The sequence below is a fragment of the Mus musculus genome, chromosome 1, assembly GCF_000001635.26.
Source record: "Mus musculus strain C57BL/6J chromosome 1, GRCm38.p6 C57BL/6J".
Lineage (NCBI taxonomy): Eukaryota > Metazoa > Chordata > Mammalia > Rodentia > Muridae > Mus > Mus musculus.
The window spans coordinates 120,798,042-120,811,481 of NC_000067.6; the positions used below are offsets into that span (position 1 = coordinate 120,798,042).

General features: G+C 43.4%; 1 long non-coding RNA gene across 1 annotated transcript in view; it reads left to right on the top strand.

The window, feature by feature from the left end:
- Window positions 1-8,040: 8,040 nt before the first annotated feature.
- Gm29345 overlaps window positions 8,041-13,440 on the top strand; it is a 37,455-nt gene continuing 32,055 nt past the window's right edge. The window contains exon 1 of the long non-coding RNA XR_878480.1: window positions 8,041-8,153. This is a non-coding gene — a long non-coding RNA (predicted gene 29345). The remainder of the gene's footprint in view (window positions 8,154-13,440) is intronic.

Here is a 13,440-nt window from a genome sequence, read left to right on the forward strand (position 1 = left end):
TACCGTCTAAGAGCTGAACAGGCTCATGAGTGAACAGCAGGGAAATGCAGTCTAGGTTTCTTTTGCACCTCTTTGTACATGCACAGGCCACATTGCTTTTGTGTCTGTCAAGGAATTGGGGTTCCTTGGGATTGGCACTATCCTTCTCAGTGCATTCTTCTCCAAGGTAAATTTCGTGCTTCTGTCATCTGAGAATTTAGATCATTAATGGTCCCCCAAATCCCATTTATTGAAGGCTGAGTCCCAAGGATAGCCCTGTTGGGAAGTAATGGAACATTTATTTAAGAGATAGGTCTAGGGCTTGAAAGGTGGCTAAGTAGATAAAGTGCTTATGACGTGATACAGGCATTGAAAAGAGGAGTTCCAAATCCAGAACTCAGTGATTCTGGACATGACAGCACATGTCTGTAATCCCAGTATTCCTACAGTGTTGATGAGCGGTGAAGATAGGAGAATTCATAGAGGCCAGGTAGCTTGACATACACAACGGTGAACAAAGAGATCCTGTAACAAAGAAAGGTGGAAGGTGAAGAACGTCACTTGGTGCACATGTGCACACCTGTGTGTTTATGAAGTAAGTGGTTTTGTTGTTGTTACACTTTCCCTCTGTATTTGTTGTCTCATTGCAGGTCACAAAGCAATTGGATCAATCAGTCATGGACAAAAAATCTCTGAAGCCACGGCCCTAAGTAAAGCTTCCTTCGTTATAGCTGATTATCTCAGGCTTAGTTGTGTAGTAATGAAAATGTCCACTGACTGAACACTTAGGATGGAATGACTGAAGGGGTTGATGGCTCATTATCTGGCCTATGGGACAGAAAGGGAGCAGGTTTGGATTCAGCAAAAGGTGGTGTTAGGGTGTGAAGTAAAACATGCTTGGAAGATGATTTCAGGTAGGGAGAACCCTGTTGCTTGGTGAGGCGTGGCAATGAGTTCAGAGTGCAGGAGCAGGGTGAGAAGACACCTCAGGGTCTGTTTTACAAGCCCTTTCCTATTTATTTGCTCCATAATGTGGCACATGGAGTAGTGGAAAATTCCTTAGTGAAATTTTTAGAATCGATCCATGGAACTGTGACAGAAGTGCTTGGAGAAGCTCCATCAGAATAGCAACACTTGCTGTCTAAAGAATCGAGAGTCATCTGAGAGATGGTGTGGTCCAGAAAGATGTTAGGAGATGTAAGACTCCCAGTGTGTGGTTGGGAAAATGATATTTTGGGCTATTAGGAAGCATCAAAATGAGGATCTGGGCTGCTTGTAGAGGCGTAAGAGGAGAAAGTTCAGCATGCTAAACTCAAAGCACAGCCTGACTGAATGAAGGGAAGTTAACTTTCAAAAACTGAAGGAAAGTGAACATTCTCCTCTCAGGTCGGTAGCCTGAATTTTCTGATTGTGGAAGAGAGACATTTTTTGTTTGTTTGTTTTAAAGATATGCAATTGGGAACAAACCCCACAGCATGGACAGACAAACCCCACAGTGTGGACAGAGCCATATCATCTTCCTTTATGCTGCTCTGCCATGAATCTCTGACAGAAGGAACTAAAAGGGGAAACAAAGTTTTAGCTCATATCATCAGAGGGTTTCAGTCGACCATGACAGAGAAGGCATGGCAGAGTTCATCAGCTGCCAGAGCATGAGGCAGGGGCTCCTCATACAGGGAGGATGGAGAAGGAGGTGGGAGAGAACGATAAACATGCAAATATGTAATCTTGTGGGGGATGTTGAAGATTTAAACCATAAGGGAGATGGCATTAATAGATAGGGGTGTGGGAATTTATAAATGGGGTGGGGCTCCAATCCATGACTGCCACATGATGATGTTTCACACATGCATATTATAATGTATATTTATCTAATATACATATAATAAATATTTATATATACATATGCCACCCCCTTGCCATCTCTCATTGCCTCTCACTCCTGCTGACCCCCCCCCCAGCACTAGTCTTTACACTTTTGTGTACTTTCTATGGTGGTGTGATGAATTTAATTATGTTGCTTACAGGGGAATAGGTGAGAGGATTTTTACAGGAGCATGGGCAACCTGGAGATGACTAAATTGCTGAAGAACATATCTCCCCCTTTCAGCAGCACTCGATTGTCATCAGATCCTCATTGCTGGTCCTTGATGAAAGGCTGATGGGCCAATCTTGTACAGGTCTTGTGCAGCTTCCTACTGCTGCTGAGCATTCAATGGCCAGCAGTTGTGTGTAGCTTTTGCTACCCCACCTTAACTCTGGGAATGGCTGAACTACCAGCCCCTACCCAGAGAATATTGGATCTGCAGATGGAAAATCACAGACATACACCATTGTTCAATTTCAACTTGTCTTCTTGGAGAAGACAATCAATACTCTTAGCTTTGCACATCTCCACCTGCCCTCAACTTTAGTTGCCCAGTTACATTTAGCCATAGCCTAACATCCCCAACTGCCTGCCTATAGAAGTGGCTACTTTACCTGAGATCTCACATAGCTGAGATCTCACATGGTGAGCTCTCTCTCTCTCTCCTGTGTCGTTCTCTTGCCTGTGGGGATGTGGAAGTCCTGCCTATTCTTTCTGTCCAGCAATTGGCCCATGTTTTCTTTACTGCTAAATCAAGAACCAATTGGGGAACAGGACCTTAGCATCAGAACCAGCCCTATAGCCAGCCTGGATGACAGTGCTCCACAGTACTCCACCCCTCTTCCTGTTCTTGTGTTCTTTCTGCCCATCTTCCATGATGGTCCTTGAGCCTTAGTAGATCATGCAGTTCTTTAGGCAGTCAAGAAGGAGGGAACTCAGGTGATGGTGCCAGAGCCCAATGAGGATCAGTGCCTGTAGGAAGCCAGGGGAATTCCATGGAGGGCCCCCTGACTACATTGCTTAGACACATTAAAGTTTTAGGCTGTCTCAGAAATAACAGTGTCTTTATGCAGGGACTCCAGAAGCAGATTGCACATCAGACTCTTTCTTGGAAAGTGGGAGGTTTTCTAGTAAAACCTGGATGATGCCCCTGCCTCTGAAAGCATCACTTACACCCATAGTGCCAACGCCTGGTCAGCTCTAAGCATCATGCTCGGTCTTTCAGCATGCTTCTGATGAGAGGTTGTTATGCCTAGTCACATGTCAGTCAGTGAGCATTCAGAGAGGACATTGAGATTGGTGCTGAGAAGCTTGCCTTAGTTGGGAGAGACAGATAACTCTGTGTGTTTGTGTGTGTGTGTGTGTGTGTGTGTGTGTGTTTTCCATGCTGGGTGTCTTCCTCAAATGCTAAATCCTTTATTTTTAATGCAGGGTCTCTTACTGATTCTGAAGCTTGCTAATTAGAGTAGAGTGCCTGGCCAGTAAAGCCCAGGAATCCCACTGTCCCTGCCTCCTCAGCACTGGGGTTACAATGCTCCACTGTGGTTGGCTTTTTACATAGGTGTGTGTCTCTGTGTGTGTGTGTGTGGGGGGGCAGTCAGCAGCATGTCTCCATTCTTGTACAGAAGCATGTTACTAACTGATCCATTTTCCCAGTCCCCTAGCCCATCTCTTTTTTTTTTTTGGGGGGGGGGGGCTTCCTAGCTACAACTAGCTTCTCTAGGGAACTCCTTGAATCCAGCCTAACATGAGGCAACCATCTTAGCCTATGGAAGTTAGCAGGGACATAAAACCAAGAATCAGAGCCATGCTGGAGGGAGCCGAGGCGGCCCTGAGCAGGGTACTATTCATCAGCATAGAGCTTCTTTTGCCTTTTGTCCTGGGTTGCTGAGGAAGCACTAATCCACAGGATCGCATGGCCGGCTTCACACCTGTCTGCTGCCAGCCGCTGCAGTGCAGATTGTGTTCTGGTCTCTCCAGACACAGGTGGGAGAGGGATATTTCTGCCTTTGCTTGCAGAGAAGGATAATCACCTCAGGAAAGGGATTTCACAGCTCTTTGAATTGAGTTGCATGTTTGTTCTGGGTTTTTTTTTTCCTTTTTTTCTTTCTCAGCCTCCTAATATAGTATGCGTTTGCTATCAAGTAAATATTGATCTTGTTGCGAGTCAGCGTGTGTGCAGGAAAGATGCCGAGAAATAATCAGTTTCGCTAATCAGCGCTGTACTCTGGGATGAGGGCGAGTGTGGCATGGCTGCTGTCAGGCAGGGCTTCGTCCATGCCACAGACAAGTCAATCAACATTCTCTAATCAGTAGGTTCATCTCAGCCTCTTAGAAACAGATGAGCATCCCAGAATGACACTACTTCCTCATAGCCATGGGTGAGTCTGTAACTCCCACACAGCTCATGTATACCAGAAAGCAAAAGCTTGCTCTCTCTCCTTTTCCCTTTTCCTCTCCCTCTCCCCCTTCCCTCCCTCTTCTTGCCCCCTCCCTCTCCTTGTCCCCCTCTTCTCCATCTCCTCTACCTCCCCCTCCTTCTCTTTCTTCTGTCCTCCTCCCCTTTCTCCCCCACTCTCTTCTCTAGTGAGGGCATGCATTTGCCATGTGCACAGATGGAGGTCAGAGGACAGCCTCAAGTATCAGTTTTCCTTCCACCTTGTTAAAGGCAGGATCTCTTGTTCACTCCTGGGTATTCCAGGTCAGTTGGCTCCATGAGTGTTTGGGATGCTCTTGTCTCTGTCTCCCATCTCCCCATAGGATCACAAGGATTGTAGACAGGGCCTACTCTGTCTGACTTTATGTGAGCTTAGGGAATATAAGCTCAGATTCTTTTGCCTCTATGGTGAGTGCTTTGTTCACTGAGCCATTTCTCCAGTCCATTCATTAGTTTTGTTGTTGTTGTTACTGCTTTCTAACTATAGTATTTTATATTCATTTTTAGATGATTTCATACATGTACATATGTACAAAGTTCCTATTTTATCACATCTACCCTAAATTCCTCCAGGACTCTGCCCCCACATCTTTCTCACTTTACTCCAACTTCATGCCCTCTGAGTAACCCAGTGAGTCTATACTGCTGCCTATGTGTGCCTGAGCCATCCCTGGAGTATGGGAAACCTACCAGTGGACAGATTCCCAAAGAATAATTACTCCCCCTCTTCCAGAAGCTTGAACAACCCCTCAGATAGTGGAGGGGCCCCATGACCAATCTCTAATCCATAATGGAATTTTGACTAGCTTGATCTTCTGCAGGTCTCGAATAGGTAACAACAGCTGTTCTGAGTACATCCAAGCAATGATCATGTCATCCGGAGAAGTCAGCAATTCACAGCATGTCTCCTCAGCCTCTATAACATTACCTTCTTTTTACCCCTTCTTCCATCATGCTCCCTGTTTCCGGGTGTGTGTGATATAGATGTTCCATTTCATTTAAGGAGTAAATTGCTGGCACAGCTGGGCTAGGTTGAAAGATGACAGATCCCTCTGGCTTGGGAAGGTTCCACAGGAGGCTATATGGCAGAAGGGGTGAGACACTGTCTTCTACAGCCTTAGTGGTGTGTAGGGGAAGGGGGTTGTATGTCTTTTCCCTGTAGTTTTCTTGGACTGGTGCACTCTACCATAGCCTCTTCTGATCCTGTAGTTCCAGTGCATGTGAGAAGCAGCCCACGTCCTTGGGTTTCTACTGCAGTCTTTGAGTAGGCAGGTGTCTGCCCATGGAGAGGGCTTCCAGTTAGGCTGCCCTCTCAGCCTCCCTGCAGAGGTTTTATCTGGCTTGTAAGTCCTTCACAGACCCTGTCTCCTGCAGGACAAGAGCTAGGTATTATCTTAGCTCCTTTCACAGAATTTCGCCAGTGGGGCTTCTCCTCAGCTACCTTTCCCAGAGGTCTCTGCTTTGGATTTCGATGAGCTGAGAAACCTGCAGATAGAATCACAGATTCTTTGGTCGTGTGATACAATCCTTTAGTTAAGGTCCTGCAAATGTTAAATAAATGGTAGTGATTGTGACCAAGGACAAGCTCAGCATACATCAAAGGAATTGTTAAAAGAACGTAATAGTGTCCTCAGCAGGGCTCTCAGCTTGTTACTTCTAAGTTCTTCACTCGCTGTGATAGTGTTTTAATGTAATCGTCTAGACCCTGATGTGTGGTACTCTCAAATCTCTGTCCTTCCCTTCCCTTTCTACCCCTCCCCTTCCCCTCTCACCCCTCCCCTTCACTGCCCTCCCTCTACCAATTGCGCCCCATCTGTAGCTCACCTGTGCTGTATACATTTCAAATCTCAGGTTCTCTGGGCGAAAGAAGCCCACACTGTACAATGCAGTTGGCATTTTGGACGGTTCTAATGAAAGCATTTCTTTGGTGGAGCCAAAATTGTTTTCTTACTTTGTCACCTGCTGTATATAAAGTGCTTATTCTTCTAGATACTTGTAGCTATAAATGATTTTGTACATTTTATCTGCATGTAGAATCCAGGCTCTCAAAATGCCCTCCCCTCTCATTCCTGACTCTAACCTAATGCAGAAATTGCTGTTTTCATGTACTACTCGATATTCATCCATCCCAGGGACTTCAAACATTGTTAAAGAATTCACTACCAAATATAGTTTCTTCAAAGACATTCCTTTTGATTTAGACCGACCTCTAATGTCAACTCACTTTCTTCTGAATTTATCAGATTTAGAGAGAATGAGATGTGACTGGCACTCTGGAAGTCACTACTAGAATGTTCAATGATGTTCTATACCAAATAGAATCTCCTTGGAAAGTCTCTAGAGGAAGACATCAACTACATGAATGGATGAAGAACTGTTTAAAAGCCTGGTTTGCCCACACATCAGCCCCTTGCTGGTTCAAGATGAACAGCAGGATGAACACTCCCACCGATGTTGATGTTCATGCAATCTCCCTGAACTTGGCTTAGTCCCAGGGACTGTCTCTACCTCTCTCTGCCTTTTTTTTTTTTTTTGACTTGGCTTCTTGTGAGTAAAAGCTGCTCCAGCAGCCCAGAACTGGAGTGGTGTTCCTAAGGCATGTATGTGGGCACATGAGCCAGTGCTTGTATGTGGGCACATATATGTGTACCTGCATGTGTAGGCCTGAGGTTGACTTCAGGAGTCTTCCAAACTTTCCACCTTATTCACCGAGGTTGGGTCTCTCAAAGGAACTCAGTGCTCACTGATCTGGCTGGTAGGGCTAGCTGTTCCTATGGGGATCCTTTGTTTCTGCCTTTGGTGCACCGGAATCCCAGGCAGACTGCAGGCTTACCCAGCAATTAGTTACCCGGAGTTTGAGAACCCAAACTCAAGTTTTTATGCTTTAACCAGGAAGGAGGCCTTACCCCCAGCCTTAGGGGCAGATTGAAACACAATACCCAAATCAATGATTGGTTGAGGCATTTATAGAAAAAAAAGAAAAGTGCACATGTATTCCTATGAATGTATGCTGTGTGTGTGTGTGTGTGTGTGTGTGTGTGTGTGTGTGTATTTCTGTGGGGGTATTTTTGTTGTGGGATGTATGTATGATGTATGTGTACATGTGCATCTATGTTTATATTGTGTGCTGTTTGTGTGTGGTGTGGTGATGGTGGTAGTGGTGTGTGTGTGCATTCATGCACATGTGTTCCTGTGATTGTATATTGTGTCTCATGTGTATATATGTGCATATGTATGTGCATTGTGGGGTATGTGTGTGTGTGCATGCGTACACAGAACTGTAAACTTCCTGTCTCTTGGCTGGAGTTTTCCTATCTCTTCCTAGAAAGTTAGTATGGGCCTTGGTCTCCTCAGGAAGTAGATTGTGAGCCATGTGCTTGTGATAAACAGGATACAGGTGAGGCTCGTCTGGGTAGAAGTTTCTCAAAGTGAAGTTCCAAAGGGCATGCTTAGATGAGCCCATCTGGGCATTTGCACTATGCTGTATTTTTTCCAGTATCTCTTTATGCATGCCTGTCACCTTATTTTTGATTCTAAATATGTGCTGGCCCTATATTCTTGTCCCCTTTTCAGGGAAGAAATAGAGTGTCTAGACTGTCAGACACCTGAGCTGGGGTGGGGAGATGGCTCAGTCAGAAAGTGCTTGCTGCAAAAGCATGAGGACTTGAACTTGATCCCCAGAACCTGCATAAAATACTGCGTGTGATATTGCACGCCTGCCATCCCAGTGCTGGGGCAATGGAAATGGAAGAGTACCTTGGGGTCTGCTGGAGGAATTGATGAGTTTTATGTCCCAGTGAGAGACTATAACAACAACAACAACATCAACAAAACTGAGCTGGGGTAGATAAGATGTCTCATCAGGTAAAGGTACTTTCCACATGTTTTAGTTTCTTTCTATTGCTGTGATAAAGCACTAAGACCAAAGCAACTTAAATATAAAAAAGGAGCATTCCATTTGGAGATCATGGTTCCCAAGGGTTTGAGTTATGATCCTCATGTTAGGGACCATGGCAGCAGGCAGGCAGACATGGCGCTAGATCAGTAGCTGAGATATTACATCTTGATCCACAAGTATGAGGCAGGTAACTGGGGAGGGCATAGGCCTTTGAAACATCAAAGCTCACTACCAGTGACAAACAATCCTCCCTAAAGGCCACACCCCCTACTTTTTCTCAAATGGTTCCACCAAGTAGGGGACAAGAATTCAAATATATGAGCCTTTAGGGACCATTCTCATTCAGAACCCCATATGGCTTACTTCTCTAGTTGAACTCAGCATGAACCTGAGAAAAAATGAGCCTGAAATGGTGGAGTAAAGTCTCATGCAATAGGTAACGTTATTTAGAACATCAGACAGTTTATACTCTAAGGGTAAAAAAGAGTCACCTAAGTATACAATCACAAGAACAATTCACCTGTGGCAAAACCAGTTTTTTTCCATAGAGGCATATGAATTAAAACAGCTGGAAAACCTCACTTCTATCCACTACACCTGGGAGAAGCACACAGGAACATTTCAAGAACAGCTCTCTGTTTTGAAGGAACTGAGATCCAAGACTCTTGTTTTCTTGGAGTTTTCTCACAAGCCTTTTGATTTCTTGCATGACTCCATTCTTGGACAGTCTTCCAACATCATGCAAGTTGGTAATGTGAATTTGGTCCTACACAATAGAAGGAGAAAACCAATTCCATAAACTTCCCCTATGAACTACGTGTCACTCCCCCAATAATGAGAAATTAAAAGAAACAAACAAGATGAATGTCCTCCGAAGAGAGAGTAGATCCAAGGTTGATTTCCTTACATTCATGTATGAACATGAGCTTCTACCCACAAATCATGCACAAATAAGCACAGACATGTATATATGCACTCTGAGCCTGAATGGAGACTATGCACACACCAAAACAGAAGCAAGATGAGCCTCATGCATTTTTATTTCTGGTAATATAGAGCATTATTTACTCATGCAATATTGATGAATTTATTTAGATTTATAGACTAATTTAGATTTTTTAAAATGCTTTTCCATAAGTCGTGGGAAGTTATATATCTATGTTCATATGTTGCCTTGGACAGAATTTAAACTGTCCTTAAGACATAGCATTACACAACACAATACAAGTAACATAAGAAACAGAAAGCAACCCTTAGGGCTATAAAACATTCCATTGGGTGAGATGACTCAGTGACTAAAAGTGCCATTTCCAAGTTCAAAACCAGGATAGAGGGCCTCACATAGCAGAGGGACTAGCTCTCACAAGTTGTCCTCTGACCTCCACATGCGTGCTGTGGACATCCCCACCCCAAATCACAAAATAAATAATAGAAACACAGTTTTAAAAGGTTTAAACAACAAAGTGTTTAGGGACACAAGTGGTTGTGGGGATGATAGTGATGGGGGGGTTGGTGGTTGTGCAGCTGTTGTTGGATTATGGGGAGCAGAATGCATAGACGTGTTTCTGGTGGTGGCTGAGTGAAAGTCGAGGTGTTGGTAGAAACTGTGGTAATAGAAGCAACTGTGGTTCATAGGCGAACCAACCACAGGACCAGAGAATAAGGATCAGAAAAGTGTGTCCCAAAAGACATAAAGGAGGAAGGTGAAAATGAAGAACTAGAGCTAAAAAGAAAAGTAAACGAATTTGGGTTGTGGTGCAGAGGGTAGAGTATTTGTCTAACATGCACAGAGTCCTGCATTACACCCATGGAACCGCATAAACCAGGCATGGTGGCACATATGCATATTCTCAGCATGCAAAAGGACCAGAAGTTCAGGGTTATCCTTAGCTACATAGTGGGTTTGAGGCCAGACTGGGCTACACAAGACTCTGTCTCAGAAAACAAGAAACAAAACAACCTCCAAGTCCTATGCAAGCTGCCATCTCATTTTCATAGATTGAGTAACTGAGCATTTTGGGAACGAGGGTTTGATGTTGATGTTTGCGGTCTGAGATGTGAGCTGCTACCCACATAACTGGCCTGTCTCTGGGTGTCTGTGAGCTATTCCACGGTTCTGCTCTTCCTTTGCTGAGAATGCTTCCTCTCTCTATCCCCAGAACTGTGATGCCCACACTGGCTGTCATACATGGCTTCTCCTCTCCAGGGACATCAGCACGCATGAGCCCATTTTCTATCTACCTGCTTCATCTTCATCTTCTTGTAACATTTGACCTATTGCTTTCATTAACACAACTTTGTTTTTGTTTTCTTCTCTTTTGGAGGAGGGGAGTCACCTACCTATTATCATCATCAAGGTCTCATTGGGGCTTCTGCTTTGCCAAAGAGAGAGAGAGAGAGAGAGAGAGAGAGAGTTAGAGATAGAGACAAAGACAGACAAAGTGACAGATAGAGACAGTGAGAGACACACACAGAGTATGAGAGTATGAGTGTGTGTTGCACATGTGTGTAGGTCAGAGGACAATCTTGTTTATTATTCCTTAAGTACTGTCAATTTTTTGATTTTTTTTTTGTTTGATAGAGCCTCTCAAACCCTGGAACTTCATCAAGTAGATTCTACTTGATGAAGGATCCATCTTTAATCATCACCCACCCATCTTATCACTTTTGGGAACTTCAAGTGTGCCTCATTGTTCATGACTTTAAAAAAAAATATGTTGTGTATGTGCATGCACACGTTTGTGGGTGCCAGTGGAGGATAGGGTACCCACTGCTCTGAATGAAATCCAAAGTGATGCTAAGATTTAATAGCAACTAGTTAGTCCTTTAAGATTTAATTTTTATTATTTTTAATTACTTGTATATGTATATGTGTATGTGTGGGTATGTATATGTGAGTCCAGAAGAGGGTGTTAGATGTAAGCCTCCTGATCTGGGTGCTGGGAACCAAACTCAGGTCCTCTCCAAGAGCATCTTTCAAGCCCTAGCTTTTTATAATAATAATAATAACAATAACAATATATTTATTATAATATATCATTAATCATATATATTTTATTAATAGATATATTAATAATAACAATGTATTATTATTATTATTATTATTATTATTATTATTGTGGTTTCCGGAGCTTGAACTAATGTCTTCACATTTGTGAAGCAAGCACTCTATGAACTGAGCCACCTGTACAGTACCAGGAGATGCTTTTGACCCAGCACAGGCACAAATGCGATCCTGGAACAAACCAAGGTAGGCTTTAGAGGATATTAGAATCCTGGCTGTGGGTCAAACCTTCATAAGCTTACACTTCCCTCTCCTCACATGGGCGCCAGTCTGCACACTACTGTGAAACTGCTGTCCTCAAACAAGGTAAGTGTATTTTGTGCCTCTACTGTGGCTCTTCTCACTGTGGGAAGAAGGCAGGTGCGTTAATGACGACAGGAAATCATGTCTGCTGGAGTTTATACCAGAGCCCAAGAAAGTAGGAATGTCGTGCATGTGTGTGAATGTGCTTGTCTGGTGCATGCGGAAGCCAGAGGTTGGCTCCTGGTAGCTTCTCTTTACTTCTTATCTTGTTGTTTGAGACAGGGTCTCTCACTGAATCTGGAACTTGTAATTGTGGCGAGGTTGAGTGGTCAGTGAGTATCAGGGACCCACCACTTTCTCTATCTCCAGTGCTGGAAGTGTATGTGCTAGCACCACCTCATGCAGTTTTATGTGAATGCTGGGACCTGAACTCAGCTCCTTAGGCTTGCATGGCAAATGCTTGTCCCACTGAGTCATCTTCCTGGACACACACTTTTGAACATTGATTGCTCCCTCTCTGTGGTGTAAACGAGTCTCCTGACTCTTACAAGCAATCGGATGAATGGACTGTGGAGAACACATGGCAAATATGTTTGCACTTACGAGCTCCAGGAGTGATGGGATGGGCTTTTTTTCTTTGCTGTTGTTTATAGGAATGTCAATATTAGGGACTTTTTAGTATAAAGTGGGCTTCAGATTGTAAATTTGCTAGTAAAGTTTTTATATGCTTACAGTGCCACTTGTGGGAATTGTACTGCAACCTCAAATCCGAGCTTTCCAGGGGAAATAGATGAAGCAAAGATCCTCTAGAAGATACATGAAGCAAACATGTAGCTTTAACTTGTTGCTCTCTCAGAAGTGTGAGAAAGGAGAGTGGGGGGCTTGTGGCTCTGAATAAAGCCCCAGAGACACAAAGGCTGAATGGTATCTGGCTCATTCATTTTTAAGGTTCATTTTTTGTTATTTTAAAATTATATATTATTTAGAATTTAGATGTGTTCATCTCAGTGTTAGTATGTGATGTGTGTGAATGCAGGTGCCTGAGGAGTCCAGAAGAGGGCATCAAATCCCTTGGAGCTAGCGTGCTCAGATGTGAATGTTGGGAACCAAACTCAGGTCCTCTGTAAGAGCCAACTCTTTAGCTTCATAATTGGCCAATTCATGCATCTGCTGACATTCTCCATGTCTATTACAAATTTTAACACATTGATTAAAATCACATGACTTATAGTCCTTACCACCCCAGTAAATAATAGCAGGACGCTTGTCATCATTGACCAAAGACTCTCTTGTCAGGTTTAGGCTTCAGCCATGTTGTCTGAACAATGACTGTTGATTGTGCACACTCCCCTCTGCCCAGATCTGATTATAGCAGATTAGGTAATGTGGAGAAGCAAAAATATATTTCTAGAAATAATTCTGTTTGCAAAGGGCCCTTGTGTAAGTTCAGAGAATGTTCACTTCAGAGTGCGCAAAGCAGTGCAGCAAATATTAAAGTAACTTTTATTGACCTCAAAAATTGTAAGCTAAAAGCACTTGAATTCATTTAAAAAGCAATTTTATTGAGTTAATGGTGGATGCAAAGAATTAAATCAATAGAAACCCCACTTGCCATTAAGCTAAAAACACTTTATTAGCTGTGTTGTTTTAAATTTAACAATGTGTGTTCTCCCCTGTTCTGTCTTCTTCATAACGCTTCATCCCAACTTCACGTTAATTTGCTGCTTTCCTTTTTCTTTGTGGCTCTTGCTATGCACTTTAAAATTGCAGGTGTGGTAGCGGGTGGTGCATACCTAAAATCCTAACACTCAGGAGGATGAGTCAAGAGGATTGCAAGTTCAAAGCTAGCTCGAGCTATAGAGTGAGGTGCTGTGTAAAGATACAAAGAAGGTATTTGTAGGAGACCATCATATGTATATCAGTTACTTTGATCACTGTGATAAAATACTCTG